Source organism: Aythya ferina (assembly GCF_964211825.1).
Source record: "Aythya ferina genome assembly, chromosome: 3".
Classification (NCBI taxonomy): Eukaryota; Metazoa; Chordata; class Aves; order Anseriformes; family Anatidae; genus Aythya; species Aythya ferina.
The window spans coordinates 32,808,489-32,828,478 of record NC_140298.1 but is presented as its reverse complement, the minus strand read 5'-3'; the positions used below and the strand labels follow the sequence as shown (position 1 = coordinate 32,828,478).

At 38.7% G+C, this 19,990-nt stretch overlaps 1 protein-coding gene across 6 annotated transcripts in view; it reads right to left on the bottom strand.

The window, feature by feature from the left end:
* The window catches only part of RASGRP3 (RAS guanyl releasing protein 3), a 55,025-nt gene extending 35,601 nt beyond the window's left edge, over nucleotides 1-19,424 (bottom strand). For 2 of the 6 annotated variants that reach the window (XM_084513762.1, XM_084513767.1), the window contains exons 1-2: nucleotides 9,491-9,628; nucleotides 2,704-2,893 (exon numbers count right to left, since the gene is read on the bottom strand). The gene's annotated coding sequence lies outside the window, so the exon portion shown is untranslated. Of the gene's footprint in view, nucleotides 1-2,703; nucleotides 2,894-9,490; nucleotides 9,713-17,715; nucleotides 17,846-19,258 lie in introns of those variants that run through there. The other 4 variants (XM_084513763.1, XM_084513765.1, XM_084513766.1 and 1 more) reach the window with 4 other exon arrangements.
* Nucleotides 19,425-19,990: the final 566 nt, after the last annotated feature.

Genomic DNA, 19,990 nt, shown 5'->3' with positions numbered 1-19,990 from the left:
TTAAGGCTTGAGCTGCTTAAACAGTGTTTTGTTCAGCATTCCTACCTCTTACTGTGAAATATAACCAAGATTTCTGAGACAATTAAAAACCAAACAAACAAAAACAAGTTTCCTCATATATAAGCCCCACAAAATAATAGATAATTTGATAAATGGATTTCTGAAAAACAAAGCTTTCATTCTCAATTGTAACGTTAGTGTTATGCAATGATATCTAGTATAATCAATTCTAGTTATCTACCTTACTTCAGCTTTTTTCCCATCCATTTCTACACTTGCTTCCTCAATTTATTGTGTTGGCATCTGTCTCTGTAACTGTAAGTCCAGCTAATAATGGCAGTAAAATCTGAACACACATCCCTGAATTATTTAATGTACGATTAAATTATTTACTTCCATGTTCCATGGGTCAAAGTAATACAATTACCCAGGAATGCATCAAGTTCAAAGAAAGATCCAGAGGAGGACTTTAGTTCATCTTCACAAAGAGGGAAACTTCTAGTCACACTTCTCAGTAGACTTGTCATAAAAAAAGTGTTTTGTTGTTCCCAGTAAAGCAAAAATAAAATTACAAATATAATACATTTGATTAGCATGTATGACATCAGAGGAAGCAGCCCTTCTGAGAATATTTGCCCTTCAGACATGTTAGAGATCTCCACCACCACAGGACAACCCATCAAGAGAGAACAGCTAATAGCAATAAGAGTTCATATACTCCTTTATCCTAATTCCCAATTTTTTAATATCCTATTTTTTTCAGAACATGAATCAATGCACTATCAATACTTCATGTGAGTTATGCTACTGCTTGTAAGCCTTATGAGAAACTCCTGGCAATTACCTTTATTATTCACAAACTTCCTTATAGCTCTTTACAGTATTCAGCGAATAAATCTGGTTTGTTAACCTAGTCAAGCAGGGGGAAGAAAAAACCAAAACACCTTATCAGGATGTATTCTTGACTGGTTATACTGCTTAATGCTGGTTTCGCTTTTCCCAAGAGAAAACTTTTTTTAAAGCTATTTTAAAACACACATGGGGAAATAATCAACTCTTCTGTTCTGAAAGACAAATAATAGTTAGTATATTCATTTCTGTATATCTGTAGCAAAGTATTTTAATATTTTATTATCATTTACTATTGCCAGCTGTATTCTCTTAAAGCCAAGCTAAAAAAATCAGACATTTACTAATTGGATTACTAAGAAATCCTAGGCCCTGTTTGCCTAGGTCTTCTGATATACTCAGTGTGGAGATATCCTTTTTCCTTCACAAGCTATTTTTTCTCTTATTTTTAACTAAGCCAAAATTCTTGTATAGTAGTATAGTCCTGGAGCAGTGTCTTTTGTGAAGCTGTTAAATCTCTCAAGACTTAGGATAGCTTTAAGAGTAAACACTACTCCCAGTTTCACACTAGTTTTCAATCAATTTTAAGGCACAGGGAATTATAAGAGCCTCTAACTTCTAATATATGCCAATAATTTTCTTATCAAAGCTTTTGTTTGATAAACCCATGGCTTCCAAATCAATTTTCCCTTGGAAGAAGCTTTTTCCCTTCATACAATTCTGTAACTTCCAGGTATTTCCTGCTGCAGACGATGTGCTCCTGGCACAATAGGCCCACACTGACAGCTGCATTGCAGACTGTATATATATATTAATGCCCATGCATTATTATGATGCCACAAGAATTACAGCCATGTATGGAGTTTCTCAAGCACTTAAAACTTCTCAGAATTGTGTTGGTCATGCAAAATGTGGACATTATTGCTAACTGTCCCAGAAAGTGAGATGTTAAAACATATTGTCCCTTCCCTCCTCCACCTCTGCAGCTATGTTGTATCAAGAAGAGATACCCACAGTCACAGATACCAACGCAGAGAGACTTCAACACCTACCACCTATCTGCCATAATTTCCAGCATTGGCGACTGTATCTAATTTCTCACGCTTTCTGGTTTCTGGCATCTCCCCAGCTGAAGAACAACCAGTCACTTTACAAAAGCAAGGGCAATGCTTTGTGAAGAGGGGTGGTTAAGCACATGTTTATTTTCCTCTTCAGCCCCATTATCCCATACCTTACATCTCTCCCCATGAATTCACAGCCTGTACCCATTCCAGTGTGAGATCAATCAAAACATGGGGTAACTTCAGAAATATCTCGACCACGTGTTTATGGCCTGGGAAGTACTTATCAGTGTAGTAAATAGAAGGCAGTTGGCAAACTGGCAAAACAATAAAGGCAGGAAGAGGCTTTCAGAGACTTAGGTAATGGGAAGCTGGATGTCTGGGATGAAGCAAGACAGAGTTAAAAGGACAGAGGGGCAGGAGAGGACTTTGGCTACTTTTCCTCATTTGGCTGTTACGGTGCATTTCTACTGGAATGATCTTTTGTTTCCCCTTTGATGAATGTAGAAAACAGTTCACATGTAACTGCTATTTCTCCACAGATGTGCTAATAGGTCCCAGACAAGGCGAGAAGACTGGACCAGTTGCTAATGATCAGTAACCCTTCTCACTCCTGGTGGCAGCACCCCATTCAATTGAGAGCAATTGCTCTTTAGAGAGAGAATGCAAATTAAAATGGTACACTAGAAGACAGCAACAGACACACATGACAGCAGAAGGAGTTGCAGCTCCATCCTAGGAACTCGTGAAAATTGCCAACTACTGCACACTCACATGAATCAGGGATACTTGCCTTGCACAGTGCTGTGGTTTTGCATCTGCAGAAGTTGCCAATGACTCAGAGCTCACAGGCATGCAAAAAGCTGGTAGAATAAAAACACAGCCTGGAGGTCAGGAGAGATCCAGTATCTTTCTTTGCCAAATTCCATGAGCAGAAATACATGAGCAGCTCCTTACATCTCGGTATTTTCAATGAGTTTCCCCTGAGAAGAAGTGTAAACAGTGGTAGGCTTCTGATATCTTAGTGATGCAGAGAGATTATTTTAAACACAGACATACAGTGTTTCTTAAATCAGTTCACGGGTTTCTAAAATAGTAAGCTTTTCAACGAGAAAAGCAGAGGAGAGACTATTTGCATTTTCTAGTGTGTCTGATCAGACTTTGAACTTATTTTCAGAGGTAACAAAGCAACTGTCGTCTGACTAAATCTTGTCTCCTTACTAAGCTGTTGACTAAGAAACACACATTGGTTAGCAAGATCCTAGATCCTACGAAGACAAGGAGCAAACTTCTCAAACTGTTTATGATAACACAAGAGGTCTACAGGGCACAGGATATGAGAACAGCGTCACCACGGTTAATGGCTATATCCAAGCTTTTGGAACAGAGGGAGTTTTATTAATAATCACAAACCTTCCTAACAATAAGACATTTTGCAGCCAACAAGTTAAATGACTCCTTTTAAAAAACATAAAATAGTGGCAACACAGAAATTTCTCATCAAAAGATCTGAAACACCAATACAAGCTCATCTGAAGAAGGAGCTATGTATAAAAGTACACAGAACAGCAAGAAAATTAGAAAAAGGGGAAGGAGCAGAGTAAAAGAATGTCTGTTTCAAAAAAAAAAAAAAAAAGAGGAAAAGCATCTTACAGATCCTGTTTTAATAAGTAATATATTAAATAAGTAACCCTGACCTGTAGTTTTCTAAGAATATCTTGGTAGTTAACTATTTATTGTACAAAGAAATATTTAACACAGGTTTGCCATTACACAACTATGCCCCCTCCACAGCCTACTACAACAGACTTCAGAGAAGACGGTCCAAAAGGAGCAGATTTTGAAACACAGACATCAAGCGAACTGCAAAAGAGCCTTTCCTTACTAGATGTTAATCTGAAAACCTCTCTTATTTTGGTTCCAAACCCTGAGCTGAGAACTATATCTAAAAAAAAGGATTAAGTGCGCAAATCCTGTCTCCCTCTCACTTCCAGGGCCTGACTCCAGGGCTGCAATTCTTAGCCTGGTCTCTCCCTTCTTGCCTCCTCACCCCAGAAGGTGATTTCCTAACGTGTGAAGCACCTCAAGCTTCTAGCCTCTTTCTGAATTTTCATTGTTAAAGATCCCAAATGCTCAACACTGGGCTTCCAGAAGCATATCAGAGTCAAAAACGCCAAGCAGCTCCCCACTTAGGTCAGTCTTAAATCCTTTTGGAATCTGTACACCAGATACTCCTCTGCCTTGCCTGTATTAAGCATCCTTTGGTCATAACTAGCTTGTCACTCCCATCCTAAAAGGTGCAGCAGTGATGCCCAAGCTCTTTATCCAAAGCTTCTGAACACTCCTTAAAGGTATGAGAAATACAGGATCAATAATTTCATTTAGTTGAAAGAACAGAAGATCCACCACTGTCTTGGCTGAGATTATAGAGTATGTTTCCCAGCCCCAGAAAATCAACAGAATTCCATATTAAATGAAATAATTAAGTTTCTTTGGGCTTCAGAGACAAAGCAAGTAAGAGCATGACTGTATAATTTAAAGAGAAGAGTACTCACTTTAGGACAGAAAAAAAAAAAAGTGAATTCTACTTCCTGCCCCAATGCCTACTTAAGATAAAAATATACGGACAGTCATTAGGGCAGGGCCTGGAAACCAAGAGTTTTAGGAAGGGTGGCAGCTGTTCCAGGAAGTATGTGTTCATGAGTTTGGTAAAGCAGAGCATGAGTAAGCAAGCTAAAGTAGGCAAGACGTCTTTAACAGAGGAGATTATTATTAGTCTTTTTAGGAAGCTGTTTCATGAACAGTATGATAAAGTTGGAATGTCATGGCTATTCTGATTTGGACAACAAAAATCAGTATATAGCCAGATGGTAAATTGACTCAAGCCCTAGTCCAGCAAAGATTTTCTAATGTAATTTACCCAACTGGCATACAATTACATAACATTATATGCATAAACTTTTTTTTTCTCCTTCCCACTAGCAAAACCAGAAGTTTCCAAGTGAGCTCTGGGTTCAAACACTGGATTGTTGCAAAGCAAACAGAACTCCCTGATGCATGTTATATGAACCAGCAACAAGATTATGGATTGGGTGGACCTAAGTGAATGGTGGGTTATGAACAGAAGCCCATCTATGATAACAGTATTTCATAGAATCATCAAGGTTGGAAAAGATGACAGATGTCAGATTAAGGAGATTCGACTTGGTGAGACCAGACTTTATGCTGTAGAAATGTTACGTCTTTTTAAAAAATATAAGGAAGTATATAGCATCATGACAAAGGAAATAGGTAAGCTGGGGCCATTTATTAAAGACAGCTTCACCAATGTTTAGCAAGCATGCAGATGCACCCACTATAAATTACGTTCAATCTGATCGACCATATCATCTGTCATTTACTTAAATGATTGCCTCTAAGACCTACATTAAAAACTATCAACCTTCTTCAGGCATAGTGAGAAAAATGTACTTCAAAAGTATATGGAAAATTCTTCTTCACTGAGCAGATCCTGTTCCTGCACACAGTTCCCACACTCCAGATTCTCTTGCACAAGCCCATTACTATTCTGTGTAAAATGTCTGTTTCCACAGTAAGGGTTGAAAGAAGAAGCAGTTTTAAGAGTAGCAGAAGGAGTTGCATATGGGAATTCAGTGATATTTTACATAACAGGTCATATCAGTATGTATCTGCTACCGGTATACTAAGCTTGGTATGACTTATGTGGTAGACTAAAGCAGACATACTGCTGAATCACTCATATTAAATCTGTTAAAATTTAAGATGATACGGTTATTTTCTGTTTACAAGAACTAAATATACCAAGTATCTGAACAAGAATAGCTCAAGTGCCAGTAATTTTGCACAATTTATTGTGTCTGGTGTTACTCTTCAGGTGCTGAAGCTGTCTCCCCTAGCCTGAGAAATTCCAGATCGTTAGTAAAGAGAATATGCATAAATCACAGGTGCGAGAGTACGATGTAGAGAGAGTCAAACCACTTCACCCATTTGAATGTGGTCAGAGGATACAGCATCAAGGGGAGCGGCTACTCAGAGAAGTGAGACGGCAGATGGCCACCAAAACAACCAGAGTAATTCTCAGGGGAGATTGTATTTTCTGCTGAGCTGTAAACATCAGTCGTGTGGGTATTTCCACACGCCCACTCTTTGATCCTGACCCCCACACACTTAGCTGTAGGCTGAACTTTCTGATGGGAACGCTCATGTGTTCAGCTCTGCAAATACCTATGTTTTTGGGGACTGGTCTTTGTAGCTGAACCGGACTCACCAAGTCAGTCTGTTGATATTGTCAGAGCTTGTAGCTGACATTCTTTTACCTTCAATATAAGAGAAACATTATCCCCTGCCCCAGTGCCTCTAATCTGATAACCAGGTGGCTTTTAGACATGTTATACATATAAGCAAATGTAACAATGAAAAAGCACTACTGCACTGACTACTCAAATTGAATAGAAAGTCCAGAGAGAAGAGCACTGATTAGCAAAAATCTGAAGATCTGAGAATTTGTATCAGCTTTTTAATTCAAACTCTTGGGTATTAGACATTGTCATTCCTGGATTAAAATAGGGAGCCAACATGAAAACATGTCTATCAAACTTAGCGATGAAAAGTGATTATAACACAAATATGTTAACAGAAAACATTCTGTGGAAGATGTTTAGAGTACCTATACAAATGTTATGTAGCCAAGCCCAGACAGTTGAGCAAAAAAGAAAACCACACAAGTACCCCTTCAGTATTTTTATAAGTAGTTTCCTCTCTTTATTCAGAACATCCTGGGAGTGGCTCCTCTGTATAATGGCATTTTCAACTACAGAAAGGAGCTGGCAAAACTGTGGTTACTCTTCAGATAGATGTTTTCTTGTAGAACAGAAATATGCCCATTCAGAGAACTGTAAGACTGCCCTAATTATTTCCTTGGAGTACAGGAAAAGAATTTAACAGGAACCTTACAAGGTTTTCAGTGATATGAACTTCTGCAGAGGGACAGCAATATTTAGGCTCTTACTGAATCTCCTCTACCATGTACATAAGAAATTCCAGGATGAATGATTTCTGTTAGGTATTGGAACTTCTGGATATACATGTATATCTATGTTAATGAGAGGTGCAAAGGCCAAGCATGTCCCAGAGCAAAGCATCCAGAAATTCATTTAATGTATTTCATTATGCCTATGCAGAACCGCCTTGACTTACACAAACATAATCGGAGGGTCAGTGTGTGCCCCAATGGCGTCCTAAAACTGGTACTCCAAGAATGGAGGTTGCAGTTGGAATCATCAGAAAAGCCATAAAGGGAGGAAAGCTTGAAGACTGTGATATTCTCATTTCTCAAAGTACCCTGTCTATGTTTAACAGTAACCATCCCTCACAAAGTGGGCTGATGATAAGGATTTAAACAACCCTGGCCTTGAGAATCTTGTAATGTCACTCATGTTTTCTTTATTTTGTGTACAGAGGATTTAAAAGTCTAGTCAGTAGCCTTGAATTTTATTCAAAATAAGACATAGTAATGACAGCTGGAGGCTGCAAATACAACTGCATTGTTTATCTTAAAGTTTGCAGATCCAAGCTTTTCTACTTTATTGTGACTGACCTTAAAACCCAACAGTATAGGGGCACAAAACTGAGCTTTCCTCACCACATTTCTATGAGACAAGTCAGTGACAGCTTTGACAGCATGTTTCAATACATATACTACCTGAAGGCAAGTTCAGCACTACAGTTATGTAATTTTTACTATCCAATCATCTCTAGTTCCCCTTTATACTACTGTCATCTCCCAGGGATGCCTGAGAACAAAATCAGTTGCATGAGGTACATATACAACAGGTTAGTAGATTTGGGGTTTAACTTAGGTTCAAAGCATGGTCCTTCAACAGACCTTTTAATCTGACTAGGTAGCTTGCTCAACAGAGAATGTCCATCACAGACATAAAATACATCACCTGGAAACGAGCACACTGTGAACTAGTGATACCTCAAATTATGGACTCCTACAAACCTGAAGAAGGAAAGAGCCATTCTGGGGTCCAAAGAAAAAAGGGAGAGTGAAACAGTTATCCTCCCTGCCCCATGTGGGATGGAGACTTGGACAGGCCCACAAGGTCCCATCAGAATTGAGGTTCCCAGGGGACTACAAGCTCCTGAGTGCAAAGCCAGGAGGCGTCTTGCGGCCCTGTAGGGCTGCCACATTCATGGCTTTGCAGGCCATTTGTGTGGAGAGGCTGCAAGGTAACCACAGCCAGACAGTGCTTGAGCTCGTGGTTCAAAGGCAGTCTACCCTCAGAGACTAGAACAGGCAGGAAACCAAGCAGACTTCTGGTTTTGTGAACAATTGAAACTGATTGATATTTTCCTATAAAATTTCCAGTTAACTGGCAGAGCCATAAACTATGGTTTAAAAAATAAATAAAAGTCTTCAGGGAGAAATAAATGAAGTTTCTCTTTTGTGTGAGAAGTCTGAATCAGGATTATTCTGCCCATCTTTAAAGAAGGGACCACGATTCACTAAACTAAACCTGCCAGTGTTTATTCTTGATCCCATTCTGAAATTTAGGTCTTTTAACTTGAGATGTACCTTCCTCAACAGGATCCCACTGATGTCCACCTCTGCTGCTCTCAACCTTTCCTAAAGCACCTGGCATCCCTCAGTCTCATCACATACCAAGCTCTCCTACCCATTCATTTGTTCCAATTCCTTCTAAATCTTCCTCCAAAATGTAAAACACGATAATTTATCTCTACATAAATATTTGATCAAAAGCTTCTTTATGTATATCTTATATTCTAATTCTTATGTTTTTAAGCAAAACTTCAGACTGGAACAGTCAAGAATTATTGGATGGGGAAATCAATCATTCATGAAGCATAAACATCAAAAATGCAAGTGTCTAAAAATACATTGAATTAAAAACCTGGAGATATTTAGGATACTCACTCCCTGGTTTTAGGGAGGATTTTTTAATCTATACAAGCTTATTATGCATTATTGTCCAGAATTAATCAATTATATCTTAATCAGTGCATCTTCATTCTTTTCCTATACGTCTCTGCTTCTACCTTCTTCTTTGCAAAAAAATCTCTTCTTTTAACCCTAAAACCTGACCAGTCACAAGCAACTTTCTTCAGACTGATCACACTATTTTGGTGGGATACCTTTGTCAGTTCCTTACATGAGCATTTTTTAGCTAAATACTGAAAGTGCTATATTCTCTGCTTGCATCATTACCTATTAACTCGCTCTACCGAGGAAGGAAAATACATTTTTCATAAACAATCTCTTTACACCATCATCTGAGTGAACAAACATTATTTTGCCTCCCCGGCTAGCATGAGGACAAAACACAGCACCTGTCTTGTTCCTGCACAGTAAAAACAATGCTATTGTTAATCATGGGTCAGAAAAATATAGACGTTCAGAGCATGAATGACTGTTTATCAATGAGGTGACAAAAATACGCCTCACTCTTAAGTGTTTTTACAAAAGGTCTCGGATGAAAATAGGAAAGCAATGGTAGTTTAGAAAAAAAAAAATAAAAACAGGGAAAATCACTTACTGTACTTGGTTCTGCAGAGGTATTCAACACAAACATCACCCTTCCTTGTCCAGCTGCCAAGTGCTAAAGCACGAAATGAGCAGCTGTTTCCTTCAAGCTGAGGCTGTGTGTCTTAACTAGTCACATGCCCCTCCTGATAAATCTCACTGCTGTGCCAGGAGGTCAGAATCTGAAGATCATTATTCCCCTTATTAGAAAATCCTTTTCATAACAGCAGCCTTTGCTAAAGCATTTGACTGGAACGTGGTGCTATGTGTTCCATAACTTTTTTTTTTTTTTTTTTTTTTTTTTTTCTAAATGACTAACACCAAACAGTAGATAAGACTTAATCAAAAATAGGGGCAGTACAAATGGAAAGTTAAACACATCCCTGTTAATTGCTTTGGTTTTGTGTCTGACTTCACAATTTGCTGTATTTAAATTCAGTCTTAATGTTGGAAACAAGACAATTTAAAGCACAGTGGCATTCATAGTGTCTTTAAGACCTGGCCTCTCCACAGATCATGCAAAATATGTGAACAATCCCACTTTTGGGGATTAGACGTGCTTAAATGGCAATATTGTTACCTCTTGTGTTTGCATAGTAGAGTGATGAGCGCTTGCAGTTAATTTCTATTTCAGTATCTAGCATTTTTGCAGCATAGAGATGGCTCCCCATTCTGCCAGACATTGCTTAGTCACACAGGGATAGCTCTTTGGAGGTGGGGACTACCAGCCTAAACAGAGACAATAAAATGGAAAACAAAAGCATCCTTATCCCCATGTTCCCAGATGTAGGACAAATGAAGGAGAAACACTGAAGTAAAGAAATTAACAGATTCTGAAGGAATTTTCCATGGAGATGTGTAGCCATACATTACTGAAATTTATCTAAGACTCTGTAGCCTAATTCCCCACATCTTGACCACATATTTAAAGATATTTAGGTATTTAAGGACAAGAGGGATTAATTAATTGATTAATTGATTAAGGTCAATGGGATTTTGAGGGTAAGTCAAAAAGTCAGTTTTCTGAAATGCTTAATTTCTATCCCACATAAGGGAAATACTATACTGAAACTGGTGGTAGTTTAAATTAAAAAAAACTGACAGTACACAGGCAATTGCTGTACCCTAATATAGGATGTGGTTACCATCATTAGATGGATGGTACTTTATTGTTTTGCAAGCAAACCAGATCTTGCAAGATCACACAGTCTCATTGGATTATAAAGTGCATTATAGGGCATTTTTCTGAAATACAACCTCCACTAATAGTATGGCATCTGAGATTTGAACAAATTCAAGGAATTGCTCAGAGCCAGAAAGCTGCCCCTTTTTTAAATTATTAAATTACAATAGCATATCTAACTGGCACATTTGTCAGAAATTGATGAATGCCTGCAAATCACAGAAGATGAGGGCTGCGGGAAAAAAAAAAAAAAAAAAGGGCAATTCAGGTTGCTTCCTTTGACCTTACCCAGCTCTACATATTATATAAACTTGCACATGGTTATGAAACCATGCAACCCTCACTGCTGCCAGCACAGCCTGAAGCAAGGAAGAAGCCCTCATGCTAATTATCCATGCCTTTGTGGGTCTCTAATTTTCTTGGTATCACAGAGAAACCACTAGGTTTCCTTGAAAAGTTTTCATGAAAATAACCTCCCAGACCTCACTGATTCTTATCACCCAGCCAAATGAGGGGGAGCCCAGCCTGTCAGAGGACCTTTTTTTTTTTTTTTTTTTTTTCAGTTTCAGTGCTGAAGGATTCCTAAGTCCCTTGGCCACAGCCCCAGCTAGTGGCCTCCTCACACCTCTCCGCCACCAGCACCCCTGAAACCCCAGCCTTTTCCTGGTGATACGGCAGGGTTTGGTGCCTTGTTTGTCTTCATTCACCTCTGCAGCTGCACCCTGAACACAACAGATTTATGAGAAGGAAGCATTAGCTCAAAGTCTCTTCAGTTTATGGCCAGGGAGACTCCTCAGTTATTCACCCAGGGTGAAGCCCTGAGTGGCACCCTCCCTGCCCTCACCACTGGGGCACACCCCACTGGATGTTAGTCCCAGTAGGGTCCTCACAGAAGACACGGAAACACTTCTATCAGACTTCACCCTTTTGGCCAGCCATTTCAAAGGGTGGAAGCACACCAGACCCGAAAGGCGATGGACCTGCCCATGGTGGGGGGTTGAAATTTAATGATCTTTAAGGTCCCTCCGAATGCAAACCATTCTGTGTTTCTACAGCTGGAGCCCCTGGGTGTCCCCAGGACCTATTGCAACCGTGGTGAGAGGTGCCAAGGGGTGGCCCCACAGCAGCACCCAGTGGCCTGAGGACCCCAGTGCAGCCTGGCCCACCTCAGTGGCCACTTCCCCACCGCCACCTGCGTTAACCATGATAATGCCCCTGGAGTGCCTTAGGTAGCTGCTGGGACATAGGTGGCTCATGTGGGTGCCAGGGTGAAGCTGGTGGTGGTCTTCTGAATGTCCAGTGTCCAAAGGTTGTGCACCATTAGGGCAATTCCCACAACAGGGATGTGGGTTTGTGCACAAACCACTTGAATGCAAGATGATGCCAGGCCTCAGTTTTGCCTTTGTAAACACAGTAAGTAAATGCGTCACAAGGATGAGCGCTTCTGGCATGGCAGGTTAGTGTCTAGGTAAAGGGTAAATGTTTGCTGCAGATGTTTGCAGCACTGCTTTATCCCAGTGCACAATGGGCTTGGCAACATGTCAATGAGTTGTTCCTCTCAGTAGTCCTGGGAGGCTGTGCTGATGTGGTCTCCTCAGACCTCCATGAAAACTTTCAGCTTCTAACATGAAAACTTTTAGTTTCAGCATGAAAACTTTTAGCCTCTAACAAAAGCGTCCCCATATATGGGGCTTTGCCACCCTGAGACCTTCAGAGCTCCTGAGGATGTTTTAAAAGAGTGGCAGAGGAGATTGCAAAACCTAGGAGTTTAAAAATAAGAAATAAGTCCACAAGGACTGAATTCACTTATGTTTAAGACACTGACAGGAGAATAATTTCAAAGGGGGAATTAGAACTGCCCTTGCAGAACTGAGCTGGAGGCTCCTGCACACTTTGTCCCAGGGATGGCTGCTCACAGATCCAAGTGTAAAATATCAGGCCTGCCTGAAACAAAGGTGAAAGCACTTACTGTGCTTTAGGGCATGGCCCACTGAGCAAATAAGTTATCTTTGATAAATGGCATTTAATTTCTCCTAAACAATGCTTTAATTTGAGATCGTGGATAACAGAACTTTACGTGCAGCTTTAAAAAGAAAGGATCATAAATTTCATTATAAAATTAGTAAGAAAATGACTGCTAATATTTAAGAAAACATGATTGAAATGTGTTCCACAATAGTCTACCAATCCATACATACCATTTTACGTAGTAAATATAAATACTTTTTCCATTTATTTGATTATGCAATATGCATAGCAGTCTTTTACATTTATCAAGACCCTTTGATATTTGTCATTGATTAAATGCTGGTAGTACATGGACCATTAAAAACAGAACAGTCAGAGTCATCACTGGACTGAATAGCTACCTATTTTTATTTGGTAGTTATATTTCACTTAGGGACATCGTTTGATAATAGTGTGTGAATGGTGATTTTCCAGAGACAACTTGGGATACCCTCCCTAAAAAGAACAGGCGTCTTTGTACTTTCTGAAGTGACTAGACAAATAAATTATTTTATGTGGTTCAGTAAAACTTACTGTAAACTCAGTGTGGTTTATGCGGACAAAAGTTTGTCAGTTCCTCATGCTGAATGGTCAGATTTAAAACATCATGAAACAGAATAGAAAAATAGCTTGGGTATAATTGCTGAAAATAAAACTCTCAAAAATGTTGTGAGGGTTTCTTTTTTTTCTTTTGTGAAGAAATGCCAACATACAAAGAGACAAGGTAGCTAGTGCAGACACAGTAAGTCAATAAATATAATGTTGTGTCATTATATCTATCAGATGGCATCTTCTGCATGACAAAAACTTTGCTATTTGTTACACAACAGTGTATTTGTATTAGCTTCTCCACCTGTTGAGAAAACAGCTCAAGACTTGATTGGAAAGTGTATTTTTCTTTGTGGAAATGCAAAACTAAGAAATGAACACAGATTTCTCAGTCATGGCATGAGAAAACTTGAACTGTAATAACAACAAAAAAGAGTACAGTTAGCACAGAATTGTGATAGTATGAAAATACAATTAGTGTGGACAGCTTTTAGAAAAGTCACAAAGAACTAAAGAATGGAACAGTTGTCCATTTTAATTGAATTTGAGATCAGGAAGTCATTTGCTTTTATTGGTGCTGGCTAAATGGATCCAGAGCCTCTCCCTACTGTAGGAGGGGCTATTTTATGGATGTTTTTCAACTATTGTTTCTCTTATCTTTTTAGACGTATTTGGCTATGTCTTGTTTATGTTTCATTTCATTAATTGTAGGTGCATTCATTTAAAAATTGAGTACTGATAAATGGCATATCTCAGCATCAGTGCTTTGACACTGTGCTAAAATGTGGAACATAGAAATATTTTCTGAATATGGCAATTTTGGAGGGGTGTTTTTTTTTGGGTTGCCTGAAAATTTCTTTTTCTGTTAGCATGTTTTTCCAGAGTTTCTATAACAGGAGGTGAGATTCTGAGTGGACATAAATGAACCCTTGGAGAAATTGAATCAGGTTATGCTAACTGCAAGTCTGCATTATTACATTTTTTTTTCTTAAGTGGTTGGCATATTATTTGTCTATGGTCTTCTAGAATATGTAGAATCCTTAGCTAATAAGCAGTGCCTGGTTTGAGAGCCTGCCTCAGATATTGTATAGCCTTCACTATCAGCAGAAGTGAATGAAAGCAGACCATGGAAGCCTTCACTAGACAGGATGTTTTATAAATACCTAAGTGCGATTAAAAAATCTGCTATAAATAGTCCAGCAGTTCTCACAATAAGCTACCAGCTAAAGGGCATCTGAAGGACATAATGGAAAAGAAATTTTTCTGAAAATATTCTATATTTCTCAGCATTATACTACATTCCATCAGTTTTAAACATCTATAGGCAATGTTATATTCTCAGTGCTCTAGGGGGCACAGCAGTACTGCAGATGCCATGTGTACATCCTAAGGGTACACCCACTAGCCATGTTGTGGCTGAGAAATCAAGAGCTGAGAAGATAAGATTAGGTCATCCTTAACTCCAGCCCCTGAAACAAGTCCCTTCTTTATAACAGCAATTACATGTCTTAGGTGGAGCCTATAGCAACGCCTGGAGTTCAGGTTGCTGGTTGCTTTCCACTGGAAAGAAATGCTTTTGTTTGCTTTTAAGTATATGAGAATATGGCAATTTAAGCAGAAATTCTATATGTTGTATACAAGCCTGAACACTCATATGTATACTAATCATGCTCTTATGTATACATCAAACTCCTGATGTCCAGCTTGAACTTGTGGTTCAGTATTTGGAAATATTGTATTCTCACAGCTGCAAGTTAATAGTAATTGTATCTGAGCTCATATAATATTTTCTCTGATGGAGTATAGGGAGATATAAGATTTTAGGGATTACAAATTTGGCATGAAAAAAGAGGTTTAAAGGTTTGACGGTTTATCTTTGTCTCTGGCTTCCCAAATCCAAAACATCAGTAAAACATTTTATGATACTATGTTGTAAAAATGAAGTATGTTAGGATATAAAGGATGCTAAGAATGTCAAGCTGTCTAAACAGATACGTTGGTAGACATTAATTTTTGTTCTCTCTAGCTACAGTGATCTACAGCTTTATAATTTAAAATCTATTGTGAATTAACTAGTGGGGCAATGCCAGACCTGCTAGCTTGACCGAACATTAAATTCACCACAAACTGAGTTATTGTGCATGTAGCTGAATCATATTGACAGAGTAGACTACTCGCAGAGTTATGCATCATACTTGGCTGCTTGCATGCTTTCATTTCACCTCTGCTATCCTGACCAAGTGATGTCACTTCTTTGCAATACTGGCAGTGGACTGGTGTGTTTGCCATTTTCCCCTGCTATCAAGAGCTGGGACAGATTTCTTCTCCCCACATGGTACCCCTGTGGTTCCCAGGAAGGTCTGTGCTAATTAACAGTGAGGTTGCCAATCCTGAAAGTCAATGGAAATAGGAAGAAGATAAAAACAAGAATACTTCTCACAGCCAGCATGTCTTTTTTTGTGCTAACCCAAGACATAGAGGATGCCTACATGGTTACTGAATTTGCAAGCTATTTGGAGTAGTCATTAGCCAGTGCATCTTGTGGTGTTTTACATTCGATTTTGCTATGAACAAGCATCAGTAATACTATATTGTATAGCAGAGTTCTGCTTTGTTCTAGGTGTTCTAGTAATACAATAATTTGGGATGTATAAGAACTTCAGGGGTTTTTATGCTCTTAGTTGCATAAAGTGCAGGCTGTCCCATTTTCCCTAGCTCCATTTTCAAAGTAGCCCTGGAGGCTGTGCATTCCAGCTTCTCTGTTCTGCTGCAGTGCTGGAGATCCTCTGTGGTCAAAGGGTCTGAATCCTGGCAACAGAATATTAATTGTGGGCAAGGTGGTAGTTATATGCACGGCAGTCTATCTTGTTTCCTCTTGCATTACTTTTGGTTGTGACTGGGTGTTGTGTCCTCCCACAACTTTGCTATGCTGTTGTGCGTTCATGGAATATAAATCCACTCTCAATGATCCTTGTAAAGGAAGTCCCAGGTCAAGTTTCTCTCTTTTTCTTGTCTTTGGTTCAAATAAGTCTTTTTACATTGTGTATGTGTATTTAGGTTTCTGATAATAAGAGATTTGATAATTTCATTTTTGAAGAATTTCTCCGTTTGGTTACTGCTGCTACATTTCATCTGCTTTTGAACAGTGACCCCTTTATCTTGTAGCACTATTTGCACATGGCTGTGTGGCAAATGGGAGAACATAAGACAAAAAGATAGCTGCAGTTTGGCATGAAGATTGACTGGTGAAACAGCCTTTACATTCATCCTGTTGCTTATGCAATAATACTTCTTAAGTCCGCTAAGAGAGTAGGAAAGCAAGCAAAGTGAAGTTAATAGCTTTTCCTGATGGGGCACAGAATATATCCCTTCAGGGAGAAACTGTCTTCCATACACACATTGACCTTCACCCTTGTGCAGTAAGCTGGTACAAAGCCTGTGCACCCTTTAACTCTCATTTGAGCTAAGGGATTTGCATTTACTTGAACAATTCTCACCATAGTGAGTCTCCATTTGCATGGTTTGCTCCTTCAACTTTTATCTTGAGCATACTATATCCATATGTTCTGTTGTAAGGAGGCAAGTTTTTGGGTTTGGTACAAGAGGAATGGTAAAATTAGTGTGCCGTGTTTGAAGTTAGACTGGATGATCTAATGACTCTGCCTAGCTTTAAATTTTATCATCCTGTTGAAATAGTTTTGCTTGAAATCAATGGGTCTACTCATATGCTTAAATTTAAGCACCTGTATAAACATTTGCACAAGTCAGGATGTTATTCAGCACATAGTCATAAACTGTTTTTCCAGGGATTATCAGTGAAATTATTTTTGAGCAGTGACATTTCTGCTGTGCAGCTGCTTCTCTTTGTAGAGCTATCTTGATGCTGTCCAGTATTTAATTCTGATTTCTTAATATGTCTTAATGCATGTAATGAGTTTCTTTTTATGTTCCCTCTTCCCTGTTTCTGCTTGTTGAGTGAGACTGTACTGTAGACTGTACATGTGTCTTCAAAAAATCTTGCTTCCACTGCCCCCAGACAGACACACCAGTACTTCTACATCTGCTGCTTTTTCCCTGTAATGTTAGTGGACTTCCCTATGACTTGGAGCACAGAGCTCCCTTGTAAGAGCATCTGGTGTGGTGGAATAGGGGTTTAGGAAGAAATTAAGATACTTACACTGGAACAACTGCATGAGGCGTAACAAATCCTGCTAAACCCAAACGATGTATGTCATGGTTTATCTGCTACTCAAAGTGCATTATTTTTTAAGTCCTATGATTTTTCTTTAAGTCAATCTGAGCTTTCCTGGAAAGCTGAGAAATACAGGGTGTCCACAGAGTAATCACACTTGACTGCTATAAAAGTGGTTTCACAGCTTAATCTTGTAGTTTTTATTTTAATTAAAGCCCCTTAAAATTCAGATTATAGATGTTTTTAGTTTCTGCTTTGTCTTTTTGTGGGAAAATCTCTAATGGAAATTGAAATCAAGGAACATTACCTGAATGAGAGCATGCCACGCTAGTAGCTCAAATTGTAGTCGAAAGAGCTTTCTCTTGTAAATATCTGCAGATGCTCTTTTTATTCCCATTACAGATGTTTCATTCTTCTCAAGACCAGGCTTATAACCTCTTGAAAATAAGAATTACTGTAAGTAATTGAGTACTTTGAAGTCAGACAAAGAAAAGCCTGATCCTTTCTATGAGCATTATCTAACATCTGTTTCACTGGAATTGCTGCTTGGCTCCTCCCTGGATCCAATTTTCAGCTGACTGCTGCTGTTTACAATTGCCCTATAGCAGCTTTTCACCTACATGGATGACATCCTGCCTTGCTATCTTCACAATAACAGACTCTAAACATAATAGCATCCTACAGGGATACAGTAGAATAACAACACACCACACTTCCTTTAACTCACCAGCAGCTTTTTACAATGAGTCACTAATCCTAAGCAACGTCTCAATAACAAATGAATAATCTGAATAGCATGAGTATAGGGGTAATGTGTTAGCACAGGTTATTCTCATAACTAGTTCAAAGAAGATGAAAATCACTTCATGAAATCCTGAATCTAGTGTTCTGCAGCATCTACCCTCCTCCTTTCTCACAACATTTCCTTTGTTAGAAGAGCAAAGGACTCATTTTAAATTGAAGAAAACAAACAATCTTAAAATAACTTTTCCTCTTGCCCTATTAAAAGACTGTCCAGGTGATGCTAATTCAATTGTGATTCATTGATATGCTCTGTAGTCTTAAAATTGATTTTTTTTTTTTTTAATATATGAAGTCATAATAGTGTGTCTCTGTGTATAGTATATGAAGATAAGAAGATTAAAAATTCCACTCCCATTTTGCTGTCAGTTTAAATTAGAACTCAGAGTTGTAACTACATGGTACTGCAAAACAAAACCATAATGAATAATAGATATGTATATGTATATATAGCATATTTTTATGCATTCACACATGTAATTACCTGCCATAATAAAATCTAAGACTATAGAAACTTTCAGGTGCCCTAATTTTGGCAAAGTTCCTATCTTCAATATACCTTATGGGTATGAGAATAAATTTTCACATTTTAATTATAAATCATATTCATTTCTTATGTTTATATAATCTAAATTAACATATCTTGTGTAAATATACATTACATATACTTCTCCCTCCCTCTCCCTGTCTCTAAATTTATATATTAGACCTAATGCATAATTGACTTCATGACTTTTCTTTGGGGCATACCATTTCCACCAAGATTCTCTAGTACTTAATTGCAGATTATAAAATGAGGAAGACACAGGTGATTAAAATATCAAAATTATCTTGTGAGTATATGGCAAAGGCCTCTTTGGCTTAAGGAAAGGTCTGAGGAATCTGTAATTGAATTCAGAGTTCTTTATCTAAAAGTTAGACATCCTGCCAAACCTTTATCTAAAAATCAGATCCAGTTCCTTTGCCTGGACTCTGTTTTCATTTACTAGTCTGGCCACATCCAAAGACGGACAACACAGTGAGCAGAAATGCCAGCAGGAGACACTTACCTGAATTTGACAGGTGTCTAGCCTTCAGCACGCTCCTTTTTCAAGCAGCTCTTCTTTTGCCACAGATGCTGAGGTTGTTTGTCCCATGCACCACGCTGACACTCAGCCTTGGCAGGGTCCTGGCGAGGAGCAGGGCTGTGCTCTGTTCACTCCCAGCAGCTTCACTGAGGCTGGGGCTCTTTTGAGCTCAATTAGTTCTAGATTGTTTGGCTAAATGGCAGCCACACTTCCTTCTATTCTTTCCCAACTTAGTTTTCCTGCCTCCAGTGGTGCTTTTTCCTTTCTTTGGACTATAAATAGGCCTGCCACAACACAGTCTATAGCAGTAAGGAAGGCAGGAAATGCACTTAAACAAAGGAAAGATCTTAGTTTTTTTTTTTTTTTTTTTTTTTTTTTTTTTTTTTTTTTTTTTTTTTTTTTCCCCCACCCGCCCCCCAGTATAAGAAGAAGAATTTGATAAAGATTGCTCTGCAGGCACAGTTCCCTTAGTTGATGAAAACACTTGTTCCAAAAACATGCTTGGATGTCCTCATCTTTTGCACTCTAAAAAAAGTGGACACACTGTAACATGAGGCCTTTTGACCCTATTTTCTTGATTAATTATTTCCCTTAAGCATTTAATTTTGATCAAATGTTTGAAATTGTGTGAGACTGGAGAGTTAGAAAAAAGATCTCCCTTGACTTAGGAAGGTGGCTGATGTGTTTTAGGATGGCAAGATGTGGTACAATAGG